At 39.6% G+C, this 14230-nt stretch overlaps 1 pseudogene; it reads right to left on the bottom strand.

Annotated features, from left to right (window-relative positions):
• Nucleotides 1-9957, bottom strand: part of LOC138446795 (E3 ubiquitin-protein ligase Hakai-like) — a 46845-nt pseudogene extending 36888 nt beyond the window's left edge.
• Between the last annotated feature and the right edge of the window lie 4273 nt (nt 9958-14230).

Here is a 14230-nt window from a genome sequence, read left to right as displayed (position 1 = left end):
TTCAGAAGGCTGTCTTGTCACCTTGCTTATATTTTCCTTTGTTGTGCAGAAGCTTTTAATTTTAATTAGATCCCATTTGTTTATTTTTGCTTTTATTTCCAGAATTCTGGGAGGTGGATCATAGAGGATCCTGCTGTGATTTATGTCTGAGAGTGTTTTGCCTATGTTCTCCTCTAGGAGTTTTATAGTTTCTGATCTTACATTTAGATCTTTAATCCATTTTGAGTTTATTGTTGTGTGCGGTGTTAGAAAGTGATCTAGTTTCATTCTTTTACAAGTGGTTGACCAGTTTTCCCAGCACCACTTGTTAAAGAGATTGTCTTTACTCCATTGTATATTCTTGCCTCCTTTGTCAAAGATAAGGTGTCCATATGTGTGTGGATTTATCTCTGGGCTTTCTATTTTGTTCCATTGATCTATATGTCTGTCTTTGTGACAGTAGTTTTCTTAAAAAGACTTGGTAGATAAATATAAGTAAATGAAAATATAACTATGATTCACTGATATCTTAAGTATATCACTTTGTATTTATTGTTGTTGTTTAGTCATTAAATTGCGTCCCACTCTTTGTGACCCTCATGGACTGTGGCATGCCTGGCTTCCCTGTCTTTCACTCTCTCCCAGAATTTGCTCAGACTAATGTTCATTGAGTCATTGATGCCTTCCAATGTCTCATCCTCTATTGCCTCCTTTTCCTCTTGCCCTCAATCTTTCTCAACATCAGTGTTGACTTTTTGCATCAGGTGGCCAAAGTATTGAAGCTTCAGATCAGTATCAGTCCTTGCAATGAATTATCAGGGATGGTTTCCTTGAGGATTAACTGGTTTGATCCTGTTGCTGTCCAAAGAACTCTCAAGAGTCTTCTCCAGCACCACACTTTGAAAGCATCAATTCTTAAGCACCCAGACTTCTTTATGGTCCAAATCTTGCGTTGTTACCTGACTACTGGAAAAACCATAGCTTTGACTATATGGACCTTTGTGGCAAAGTAATGTTTTGCTTTTTAATACCCTGCCTAGGCTTGTCATAGCTTTTCTTCTAAGGAACAAGTGTTGTTTAATTTTATGGCTACAGTCACTGTCCACAATGATTTTGGAGCCCAAGAAAATAAAATCTTCCATTGTTTCGATTGTTTCCCCAGCTATTTGCCATGAAGTGATGGGACCTGATGCCATGATCTTAGATTTTGAGCTTTTTAATTTTTCATTCTCACCCTCATCAAGAGGTTCTTTAGTTCCTATATGTTTTCTGTCATTCAAATAAGTTCAGTTCAGTCACTCAGTTGTGTCCAACTCTTTGCGACCCTATGGACTGCAGCACTCCAGGCCTCCCTGCCCATAACAAACTCCCAGAATTTACTCAAACTCATGTCCATTGAGTTGGTGATGTCATCCAATAATCTCATTCTCTGTCATTCCCTTATTCTCCTGCCTTCAATCTTTCCCAGAAACAGGTTCTTTTCAAATGAGTCAGCTCTTCACATCAGGCAGCCAAAGTATTGGAATTTCAGCTTCAGCATCAGTCCTTCCAATGAACACCCAGGACTGATTTCCTCTAGGATGGACTAGTTGGATCTCCTTGCAGTCCAAGGGACTCTCAAGAGTCTTCTCCAACACCACAGTTCAAAAGCATCAATACATCGGCACTCGGATTTCTTAATAGTCCAACTCTCATATCCATACATAACTACTGGAAACCCATAGTTTTGACTAGACTGGCCTTTGTTGGTAAAGTAATGTCTCTGTAATTTAACATGCTGTTTAGATTGGTCATATGCAATGTAGGGAGTGAAGAAATACCTGGAGTAATAGGCAAATTTGGCCTTTGAGTAGAGAATGAAGCAGAATAAAGGATAATAGAGTTTAGCCAAGAGAACACACTGGTCATAGCAAACAGTCTTTTCCAACAACACAAGAGAAGACTCTGAACATGGACATCACCAGATGGTCAACACCGAAATCAGATTGATTAGATTCTTTGCAGCCAAATATGGAGAAGCACTATACACTCAGCAAAAACAAGACCAGGAGCTGACTGTGGCTCAGATCATGAACTCCCAATTACCAAATTCAGACTTAAATTGAATAAAGTAGGGAAAACCACTAGACCATTCAGGTATGACCTAAATCAAATTCCTTCTGATTATGCAGTTGCTAAGTCACGTCAGTCGTGTCTGACTCTGTGTGACCCCATAGACAGCAGCCCACCAGGCTCCTGTCCCTGGAATTCTCCAGGCAAGCATACTGGAGTGGGTTGCCATTTCCTTCTCCAGTGCATGAAAGTGAAAACTGAAAGTGAAGTTGGTCAGTCCTGTCCATCTCTTCATGACCCCATGGACTGCAGCCTACCAAGCTCCTCCATCCATGGGATTTCTCAGGCAAGAGTACTGGAGTGGGTTGCCATTGCCTTCTCCAGATTATACAGTAGAAGTGTCAAGTAGATTCAAGGGATTAGATATGATATATAGAGTGCTTGAAGAACTATGGACAGAGATTCATGACATAGGAGATAAGGAGCAAGACCATCCTCAAGAAAAAGAAATGCTAAAAGGCAAAATGGTTGTCTGAGGAGGCCTTATAAAATAGCTGTGCAAAGAAGAGAAGTGAAAAGCAAAGGAGAAAAGGAAAGATATAAGCATCTGAATGCAGAGTTCCAAAGAATAGCAAGGGGAGATAAGAAAGCCTTCCTCAATGATCAAGGCAAAGAAATAGAGGAAAACAACAGAATGGGAAAGTCTAGAGATCTCTTCAAGAAAATTAGAGAAACCAAGGGAAATTTCATGCAAATATGGGCACAATAAAGGACAGAAATGGTATGGATCTAACAAAAGACGAAGATATTAACAAGAGGTGTCAAGATACCAGAAGAACTATCCAAAAAAGATATTCACGACCCAGACAATCATGATGGTGAGATCACTCACCAAGAGCCAAACATCATGGAATGTGAAGTCAAGTGGATCTTAGGAAACATCACTACAAACAAAGCTAGTGGGGTGATGGAATTCCAGTTGAGCTATTTCAAATCCTGAAACATGATGCTATGAAAGTGCTGCATTCAATATGCCAGCAAATTTGGAAAACTCAGCAGTGGCTACAGGCCTGGAAAAGGTCAGTTTTCATTCCAGTCCCAAAGAAAGACAATGCCAAAGAATGCTCAAACTACCACACAATTGCGCTCATCTCACTAGCTAGTAAAGTAATGTTTAACATTCTCCAAGCCAGGCTTCAACAATATGTGAATTGTGAACTTCCAGATGTTCAAGCTACATTTAGAAATGGCAGAAGAATCAGAGATCAAATTACCAACGTCCTTGGATCATCGAAAAAGCAAGAGAGTTCCAGAAAAATGTCTATTTCTGCTTTATTGACTATGCCAAAGCCTTTGACTGTGTGGATCACAATAAACTGGAAAATTCTGAAAGAGATGGGAATACCAGACCACTTGACCTACCTCTTGAGAAATCTGTATGCAGGTCAGGAAGCAACAGTTAGAACTGGACATGGAACAACAGACTGGTTCCAAATAGGAAAAGGAGTACATCAAGGCTGTATATTGTCACCCTGCTTATTTAACTTACATACAGGCTTCATCATGAGAAATGCTGGGCTGGATGAAGCACACGCTGGAATCAAGATTGGCAAGCGAAATATCAATAACCTCAGATATGGAGATGACACCACCCTTGTGGCAGTAAGTGAAGAACTAAAGAACCTCTTGACGATAGTGAAGGAGGAGAGTGAAAAGTTTGGGTTAAAGCTCAACATTCAGAAAACTAAGATCATTGCATCTGGTCCCGTCACTTCATGGCAAATAGATGGGGAAACTGTGGAAACAGTGACTGTCTTTATTTTTGGGGCTCCAAAATCACTGCAGATGGTGATTGCAGCCATGAAATTAAAAGACACTCCTTGGAAGAAAATTTGTGACCAACCTAGACAACATATTAAAGAACAGAAACATTACTTTGCCAGCAAAGGTCCATCTAGTCAAATCTACGGTTTTTCCAGTAATCATAATCTGAGAGTTGAAAGAAAGCTGAGTGCTGAAGAATTGATGCTTTTGAGCTGTGGTATTGGAGAAGACTCAAGAGTCCTTTGCACTGCATGGAGATCCAACCAGTTCATCCTGAAGGAAATCAGTCCTGAATATTCATTGGAAGGACTGATGCTGAAGCTGAAACTCCAGGACTTTAGCCATCTGATATGAAGAACTGACTCAGCTGAAAAGACCCTGCTGTTGGGAAAGTTTGAAGTCAGGTGGAGAAGGGGATGACAGAGAATGAGATGGTTGGATATCATCAATGACTCAATGGACATGAGTTTGAGTAAGCTCCTGGAGTTGCTGATGGACAAGGAGGCCTGGTGTGTTGCAGTCCATGGGGTCACGAAGTGTTAGACATGACTGAGCAACTGAACTGGCTGACAACTTAAAGGTGGCTTCCCCAGTGGCTCATTGGTAAAGAATCCCCCTGACAATGCAGGTGATGCAGGAGATAGGGATTCAATCCCTGGGTCAGGAAGATTCCCTGGACTATGAAATGGCAACCCAGTCCAGTATTCTTGCCTGGGAAATCCCATGGAAGGAGGAGTCTGGCAGGCTACAGCCATGAAGTCATTAAGGCATCTGGCATTATTTAGCAACAAAGCAACAATAGCTTAAAGAAGATTTTTCAGGGAGCTATATCCCATAAATTATTTCTTTCTAAATTTGTTTAATATAAGTAAATGTAGGCAAATGAGATTCAATCTGCTGAGAACTTTTATTCCATAGATTAGGATCCTTCCTTGAGGAAATGATATTCGCTTGTTTGCCAGGAATTCTGTTGTTTGTATGTATACAAGGAGATTAATTAAGCTATCTCCTTTTTATTCCAGAAGTGATCCCATAGTAAAAGGAGAGGATCAATAGCTATCTAACCATTTCTTCCTCATTGTTTAATACAGGAACTGCAAAAGTTGGGACAGTGGAAATGTGCATAAGTTTGGATTCTCCAGAGAAATATAACCAATCTAATCAGTTAAAAGAAAAGCTTTGAAAGCAAAAGTTGAATTTTCTGGAAAAGAAATTCTGCAAACTTGAGGCTACCCAAGCTCTGTACCTGCCAGCCTGCTATAGAAGATTTCAAATTTACCAGTCCCAACAATCATGTGAGCCCATTTCTTAACTCTTTTTTCCAAGGTCAATTTTTGCTCCTAAGGCTTTTCAGCCAATTGAATGAGGCCCACCCACATTATCTAAGGTAATCCTATTTAAAGTCAACTGATTGTGGGGGGTATACACACATACAAAACCCCTCCACCACAAAACTGAGATTAGTGCTCAATTAAACAACTGAGTGCCATAGCTAAGCAAAGTCTACAAATAAACCATCACAAAATGTGGGTCCTCGGCTGATACAAATGATTCTTTCATTGGAAAAGTATTCAAACCTTTTCCTAAACACAGGAATCTCACTTGATGATGGATTTCTGTTGACAAGCCTGATTTTATGTTATGACTGGTTAGAAACTACTCTGTTTAATATACCTAGTTTCAATCCATGCAGAGTCCATCTGGAAACTCATAGTCTACTGGTGTCTAAAATATTTTTTGAGAGATATCTCAAAAAATATTGCCTATATTGCCTATTATAGTGTGGCTTTGCTCTATCTGGTTTCCCTGGTGACTCATATGGTAAAGAATTTGCCTGCAATGAAAGAGCTGTTGTTCAGTCGCTCAGTTGTGTCCAACTCTTTGCAACCCCATGGACTGCAGCATGCCAGGCTTTTCTATTCTTCACCATTTCCCAAAGCTTGCTCAAACTCATGTCTACTGAGTCAGTCATGCCATCCAACCATCTTGTCCTCTGTTGTCCCTGCAGTGCAGGAAACCTGGTTTTAATTCCTGGGCCTGGAAGATACTCTGGAGAAGGGAATTGCAACCCACACCAGTATTCTTGCTTGAAGAATTCCATGGTTGGGGGAGCCTGGCGAGCTACAGTCCATAGGGTTGTGAAGAGTCAGATATGACTGATTGATTAACTTTACTCTGTATGGTGGTGCGAGTGATAAAGGACCCCCTGCCAGGGCAGGAGACACAAGAGACATGGGTTTGATCCCTGGGTCAGAAAGATCCCCTGGAGAAGGGCATGGCAACCCGCTCCAGTATTCTTACTTGGAGGAGCCTGGCAGGCTGCACTCCATAGGGTCACATAGAGTCGGACACGACTGAAGTGACTTAGCACACATATATGCCATATTGCATTTTCAAAAGGTGGCCACAGTAATATCATCCATCTCACATACATTCTACTTTGTTATCATGACATTTCTCCCACTGAGAATAATTTAGAGGAAAAAGCTATTATATAATTTTATCAAAATATTGGTTTTGGGGTGGGTAACATGTCTTAGTGTTAAGACATTTAGCATTTTAACAATCTAGTACATGTTGTTTAAATTGCAGATTTTCTCTTTATGTTTTTGTTATATATATATATATCCTTACTATCCTTAAAGTACTTAATCTAAAAATTTTAATATATATCTCTAGCTTTTTGGACTTGATTCTCAATGTCACTGTGCTGTGTGCTTATTACTATCTGACTCTTTTGAGACCCCATAGACTGTAGCCCACCAGGTTCCTCCAGCCATGGGATTATATAGACAAGAATGCTGGAGCAGACTGCGATTTCCTACTCCAGGCGATCTTTCTGACCCAGGGATCAAACCTGTGATTCCTGTGTCTCCTACAGTGGCAGGAGGATTCTTCACCATTGTGCCACCTGGGAAGACCCATGTGTCACCATCTCTAAGGTATTTTGTACTAGATGTTTTCAGGTAGCCCAAACTTTTCTGCTTTATAACTCTCTGTGACTATGAAAAGCTCTGAGCTTTTGGCTCCTAGTATCATTATCCTGTGGCAATAAGGAGTTCATGATCTGAGCCACAGTCAGCTCCCAGGCTTGTTTTTGCTGACTGTATAGAGCTTCTCTCTCTTTGGCTGCAAAGAATATAATTAATCTGATTTTGGTGTTGACCATCTGGTAATGTCCATTTATAGTCTTCTCTTGTGTTTTTGGAAGAGGGTGTTTGCTATGACCAGTGCGTTCTCTTGGCAGAACTCTATTAGCCTATGCCCTGCTTCATTCTGTACTCCAAGGCCAAATTTGCTTGTTATTCCAGGTATTTCTTGACTTCCTACTTTTGCATTCTAGTCCCCTGTAATGAAAACGACATCTTTTTGTGGTGTTAGTTCTAGCAGTTCTTGTAGGTCTTCATAGAACTGTTCAACTTCAGCTTCTTCAGCATTACTGGTCAGGACATAGACTTGGATTACTGTGATATTGAATGGTTTGCCTTGGAAACGAATAGAGATCATTCTGTCATTTTTGAGATTGCATCCATGTACTGCATTTCGGATTCTTTTGTTGACTATGATGTCTACTCCATTTCTTCTAAGGAATTCCTGCCCGCAGTAGTAGATATAATGGTCATCTAAGTTAAATTCACCCATTCCAGTCCATTTATGTTCACTGATTCCTAGAATGTCAATGTTCACTCTTGCCATCTCCTTTTTGACCACTTCCAGTTTGCCTTGATTCATGGACCTAACTTTGAGCTAACAGCCAGGTTCCTATGCAATATTGCTCTTTACAGCATTAGACCTTGCTTCTATCACCAGTCACATCCTCAAGTGTGTGTTGTTTTTGCTTTGGCTCCATCCCTTCATTCTTTCTGGACTTATTTCTCCACTGATCTCTAGTAGTATATTGGGCACTTACTGACCTGGGGAGTTCATCTTTCAGTGTCCTATCTTTTTGCCTTTTCATATGGTTCATGGGGTTCTCAAGGCAAGAATACTGAAGTGGTTTGCCATTCCCTTCTCCAGTGGACTACATTCTGGCTGACCTCTCCAACATGACCCATCCATCTTGAAGGCCCCACACAGCATGGCTTACTTTCATTGAGTGAAAGGCTGTGGTCCGTGTGATCATATTGGCTAGTTGTCTGTGATTGTGTTTCAGTCTGTCTGCTCTCTGATGCCCTCTCTCAGCACCTACAGTCTTACTTGGGTTTTTCTCTTATCTTGGATGTGGGGTATCTCTTCACAGCTGCTCCAGCAAAGTACAGCCGCTGCTCCTTACCTTGGACATGGGATAACTCCTCTCCGCCACTGCCCCGACCTTGGATGTGGCGTAGCTCCTCTTGGCCTCTGCCTCTGACCTTGGACGTGGAGTAGCTCTTCTCAGCTGCTCTGTTCCTGCGCCTTCGCAGCCACCGCTTGGCATTCATTAATTACAGCGCCAAACTGATTGTCAAAATTATTTACATTCCCTGTGCCATCCAGGGTCCATAATCGTAACCATTCTTTTATCTCATTCTCGCATACCAAGCCATTATTTCCCCTGTCCTAAATCACCCAGGTCCACCTCTGAGACAAACTGAAGACCACCCATATAGCTCAGAGCCCACCTACATTATTCAAATTATCAAATTGTAAGCCATTTCTTCTGCCCTATCCTGCCATTCTTGCAAAGACTCTGGCCTGGGGTATCCTTTGTTTCTCCTCTTTGCTTCCTGACCATACCCATGTGTCTCTGCATACCATAGTGAGCCCTCTCCATGCCATGGTGTACAGCCTCCTCTTAGGAAATTTCGGTAAGAAAAATCTTTCAATAACAGTTCTTCCACATCATCATTCAGGTACCTCTCTGAATTAAATATCCTGGTGATGCAATTGCCACACTGTCAAAAGACAGTGTTGTCATTGCTGGTGAGCATGAAAAGCATTTAAAAAAAAAGTTTTCAAAATGTGGGGACTTTGTTATAACAAAATCTGTATATACTTGTTTTAATCCATATAAAAGAAAAAATAATATGAAGACATTTAATCTTAGAATCAAATATTGATCACTAAAGCTAAATTAGGAAATATTTGCCAATATCTAACATAGAAAGATGCATTAAAATAAAGCTGTGAAAACTCTTAAGTTATTCGTCCATATCTTAAGTTATCACAAGTTATCCAATTTATTCCAATAATTTTTTTTACAAACATAGTGGAAATTATTGTAAGAAGCTGATAACACTATGTAATGAAGCTAATGAAGCAATCTCTGCATGAAATGTGGACTCTTTATCTGTTTCTAAATACAAGTATAGTCAATTATAAACTTTGATATGTATATATCATGATTTTATTCTGTAGAAACCTCTCTTTCTTCCACTAGTTCCCTCTCTCTCTCTCTCTCTCTCTCTCTCTCTCTCTCTCTCAATGTGGTCATTGAATTCGGGGGCAAGTGATATTAGAAAGAATATAATAATTAAAATGCATTACATGCCTGCATGTTGAGTTGCTTCACTTGTGTCTGACTCTTTGCAACTCCATAGACCTTACCCGTCTAGGCTCCTCTGGCCATCGGATTCTCCAGGAAAGAACACTGGAGTGGGTTGCTCTTCCCTCCTCCAGGGGATCTTCCTGAATCAGGGACTGAATCCATGTCTCTTTATGTTTCCTTCATTGGCAGGTGATTCTTTAATTCCAGTAATTTTTTATATGCTTAGTGGAAATTTTAAGGAGCTGATACACTGTATAATGAAGCTAATGAAGCAACATTTACATGAATTTTGGACTCCAACTCTTTCTAAATACAAGTAGAGTCAATATATAAAGTTTAATGTATACAATTTAAGGAAAAACATATGCCTGAGCAAGATGAGTTGTTTTGTTGTATAATCATTAGCTCTGGGCTTAAAGAAAAAAAAAAAGTTTTTTGTGACTAAGCAAAGGAATGTAGGAACAAAAAAAAAGTGTGTCCTTTTCTTCTCCTCAAGAGCTCTAGACCCCTTTTTCCCCTTGGGGAACCCCAGGCTTCTTATCAACCTACCTGAGAATGAACTCTCTGATTCCAAAATCACCCCTTTTTCTTTTCTTTTTAACCACTGGCCCAACCTGGGAAGCCCTACAAGACATTACGCTAATAATTAAATGAAGGAATTTTTAGAAGATAAATATCATCAGAACAGATAGTGTTGATAGAGGTACACATATAACCTTAACTCCATGGTAACTGCTGAACTTCTTTTGAGTCTGGTGTTAAGGTAAGTCTAAGAAGTTGGTTGTACACACACAATTAATGCCCAAGGATTTGGTGCAACACTTAGGGTTGGCCCTTGTGTGGCAGACAGGATACTAAAAAAATGAGGTCTACAGGAACGGCACCATTAGGGAATGCAGAATGAGTTTACCATTATTTCTCTTGACTTCACCCCTTCCTTTCTCTCTTCAGTTCTAAACTCTCCTACCTGGAAACATATGGCAGACATTTTGAAACATATGATAAGCACTTTGTGTAAACTTAAAATCTGATGCTGGTAATCTAAGGCACCCTACCTCACTGTGACTGACACACAACACCCAGACCCCAAATCAGTGTGGTTCTTCAAAGAGACATTTTTCAGAACCAAAGAAGAATTATAAATGCATGTCCAGAGACTTGCATTTTTTGTGTAAAAAAGTTTTCTTATAAAAAAAAAAAAAGCTCTGTCAAATAGAATAGCTAAAATCTTACATTATGTCTTCTTTAATTTTTACCTTTCTAAATGTGGGAAGGGTGCTATTTAACACTGCTAATTATGGACATTTATTACTATTCCACGAGACATGGGGATTTATAGAATTTACTTGATGGTTACATAAAATTTTATGCATATTCATAAGAACATAAGTAGAAATTAACTTTTGCAATGAGTAAACTAATGCTCAAAATTCTCCAAGCCAGGCTTCAGCAATTTGTGAGCCATGAACTTCCTGATGTTCAAGCTGGTTTTAGAAAAGGCAGAGGAACCAGAGATCAATTGCCAACATCCGCTGGGTCATGGAAAAAGCAAGAGAGTTCCAGAAAAACATCTATTTCTGCTTTATTGACTATGCCAAAGCCTTTGACTGTGAGGATCACAATAAACTGTGGAGAAATTCTGAAAGAGATGGGAATACCAGACCACCTGACCTGCCTCTTGAGAAATCTGTATGCAGGTCAGGAAGCAACAATTAGAACTGGACATGGAACAACAGACTGGTTCCAAATAGGAAAAGGAGTACGTCAAGGCTGTATATTGTCACCCTGCTTATTTAACTTATATGCAGAGTACATCATGAGAAACGCTGGACTGGAAGAAACACAAGCTGGAATCAAGATTGCCAGGAGAAATATCAATAACCTCAGACATGCAGATGATACCACCCTTATGGCAGAAAGTGAAGAGGAACTAAAAACCTTTTGATGAAAGTGAAAGTGGAAAGTGAAAAAGTTGGCTTAAAGCTCAACATTCCAAAAACGAAGATCATGGCATCTGGTCCCATCACTTCATGGGAAATAGAGAGAGAAACAGTGGAAACAGTGTCAGACTTTATTTTTTGGGGCTCCAAAATCACTGCAGATGGTGACTGTAGCCTTGAAATTAAAAGACGCTTACTCCTTGAAAGAAAAGTTATGACCAACCTAGATAGCATATTCAAAAGCGGAGACATTACTTTGCCGAGTAAGGTCCGTCTAGTCAAGGCTATGGGTTTTCCAGTAGTCATGCATGGATGTGAGAGTTGGACTGTGAAGAAGGCTGAGCGCTGAAGAATTGATGCTTTTGAACTGTGGTGTTGGAGAAGACTCTTGAGAGTCCTTTGGACTGCAAGGAGATCCAACCAGTCCATTATGAAGGAGATCAGCTCTGGGATTTCTTTGGAAGGACTGATGCTAAAGCTGAAACTCCAGTACTTTGGCCACCTCATGTGGAGAATTCATTCTCTGGAAAAGACTCTGATACCAGGAGGGATTGGGGGCAGGAGGAGAAGGGGATGACCACGGATGAGATGGCTGGATGGCATCACTGACTCAATGGATGTGAATCTGAGTGAACTCCAGGAGTTGGTGATGTACAGGGAGGCCCGGTGTGCTGTAATTCATGGGGTTGCAAAGAGTCGGACACGACTGAGTGACTGAACTGAACTGAACTGGGTCTTTTAAGATACATTCTTTGTTGTTCAGTCACTCAGTCATGTCTGATTCTTTGCAAGCCCATGGGCCACAGTACGCCAGGCTTTCCTGTCCTTCACTATCTCTCTGAGTTTGCTTAAACTCATGTTCATTGAGTTGATTATGTAATCCAACCATTTCATCCTCTGTCAATCCCTTCTCCTCCTGCTCTCAATCTTCCCAATATAATGGTCTTTTCCAGTGAGTTTGCTCGTCACATCAGGTGGCCCAAGTATTGGAGCTTCAGCATCAGTCCTTCCAATGAACATTCAGGGTTGATTTCCTTTAGGATTGACTGGTGTAATCTGGGCATTGTTTCCACTTTGGTTCGTCCCTTCATTCCTTCTGGACCTATTTATTCACTCGTTTCCCTGAGCATTTTGGACACCTACTGACCTGGGGGGCTCATCTTTCGGTGTTATATTTTTTTGCCTTTTCATACTGTTCGTCAGGTTCTCAAGGCAAGAATGCTGAAGTGGTTTGCCATTCCTTTCTCCAGTAAAATACATTCTAATATTCCACTTTTGGAATTTGCTTATTTAAGCAAAACAATATTGAATGAGTTTTGAGCAGTTTTTAGATAATCCAATTAATTATCAAATACTTTGAATAGCCTAAAATCTCTGTTTCTAGATCCAGTTTTCTGACATGATGTAAATATTCTGGGGTTTCAAAGAGGAATGCTAAAGTCTAGCTGGGATATTGAACAGTGAACTAAATCATATAGTATCTTCCAAATGTTTATGTTTAAAGTTTTTCGTATGCTGTCTACTTTACTTCAAAATAGATACAATTCTTTAGTGATGTCATAGAGAAGAAATCTAAAAGAAAGGGTATAATGAGGATGTTCAAGAATGCTGGAGAAAAATAAATTTCTAGGAAAGGGAGTTATAAAGTGGATAAAGTGCTTGAGGACCATGGGAGTTGAACAAGGTTTCAAAAATGGAAGAGGGACAGAAACATCGAGAAGGACACTGAACGTAGGTATCCAAGTAGCATCTCTTAAGGAGGCAGAAGGTTTTTTGGAGGAGTGAGCTGCAATCTTTGAAAACAATTTGTTAGTTAAAGAGGAAGAATTTTTTTAAGATGTAAAAAACACTGCAAAGGAGAGTGAAAGAGAGAAATGGGAAGATTGAAAGTTTTGCTAAGTAAAGAAAATTCAATTTTCTTGTGGACAGAGGTCCAGTGTGACTATTACATTTATCAAACATCATGAGATATGTATGACACCCTCCCTTATCAATTCTCCTTGTCCCATTGTTCCTGTTATTACCTTTCTCTCTCCTCTTTCATGAAATTCTGGCATTGGGTCAATATCATTTGGAAATTACTGCTGCTGCTGAATTTCATTTAGAGAAAGTGACAACACACATCTGTGACTATGACATTTAACCTACTAAATATAAAAGTAAAAGAGCATATTAACAAATGCCATCACCATCACAGGAATAAAGAGAAAATTGGCTCAGGTTATATTGAGAATATTTAAAAACACAAGTGTATTATAAGCCTGAAAATAGGCCCTACAGGAAATTATATTTTATTTATATGGTAATTTATTCACCTTAAGTGAGGAGTGACACACTGTAGATAGTTAATGGGTTTATAGTTTTGGTAATTAATTCTTTAAACTTTCATGACACTTTAGCTTCTCTGATTTTCAAATTATTTTGCATTCCATTAGAATCATACATTACTGAGTGGGGACAATCAGTAATCTATTTATATTGATTTATGTCAGAGAGGATATTGTTTTCATGTCTGAGGTGAAATGAAGCACTAGGAATCAACAAAAGCTAATTTTTTTTACTGCAGTCTTAAATAATTGTTCAATGTGAAGAAAATATGCATGTAATTCAAATATCTCATTCCTATTAATGTAGAAGGTAATTGAGTCATTACCACTGTCTCATCAATGGAGCTTTAGAAGCACTTGCCAGATAACTTCATTTATACAGCCAAGTTAAACTTTCTTTAGCCTTGACTCATTGAACAGTGCAACTTAGTACTTTGTAATAAACTGGGATTTTAAAAGGAAAATTGTATTGGTTTTCTACTTCTTGACACATATCTTTGGAATGGAAGACTGTTGCATATCAGGAATTCTCCTTCATAGGAGAGATGTCACTTATGATAAAAATAGTTGTTTAAGAGCCCCTTTTGAGCAGTTTCTCAGTTGTGTGGAATTCCATGTATCTTATTTAGCAATAGGTGCCG

The sequence above is a fragment of the Ovis canadensis genome, chromosome 10 (genome assembly GCF_042477335.2).
Source record: "Ovis canadensis isolate MfBH-ARS-UI-01 breed Bighorn chromosome 10, ARS-UI_OviCan_v2, whole genome shotgun sequence".
In the NCBI taxonomy this organism is placed as follows: domain Eukaryota; kingdom Metazoa; phylum Chordata; class Mammalia; order Artiodactyla; family Bovidae; genus Ovis; species Ovis canadensis.
This window is presented reverse-complemented; position numbering and strand designations above follow the sequence as displayed.